Source organism: Penaeus monodon, chromosome 27 (genome assembly GCF_015228065.2).
Source record: "Penaeus monodon isolate SGIC_2016 chromosome 27, NSTDA_Pmon_1, whole genome shotgun sequence".
NCBI classification, from domain to species: domain Eukaryota; kingdom Metazoa; phylum Arthropoda; class Malacostraca; order Decapoda; family Penaeidae; genus Penaeus; species Penaeus monodon.
In genome coordinates this window covers 21724649-21724896 of record NC_051412.1, presented here as the reverse complement: position 1 = coordinate 21724896, position 248 = coordinate 21724649, and positions in this window count along the sequence as shown.

The window sequence follows — 248 nt, the reverse complement described above, 5'->3', positions numbered from 1 at the left end:
ACACACACATACACACTCTCTCTCATTTGTCTCTCCCCCCCCCTATCTCTATTTCTTTTATTTAATGAACCGGAACATCATGATTTTAAATAGCAACATGCATAACAGTAATGATGATTATGGCATTATGCAGTTATTACAATATCACCGCCAGCAGATTACTTGCAACATCATTAATTATCATGATGCTTTAGAAAAGGATATGTATGAAAATAACTCCATAATGAACCATAGTGAGCTCTGTTTAT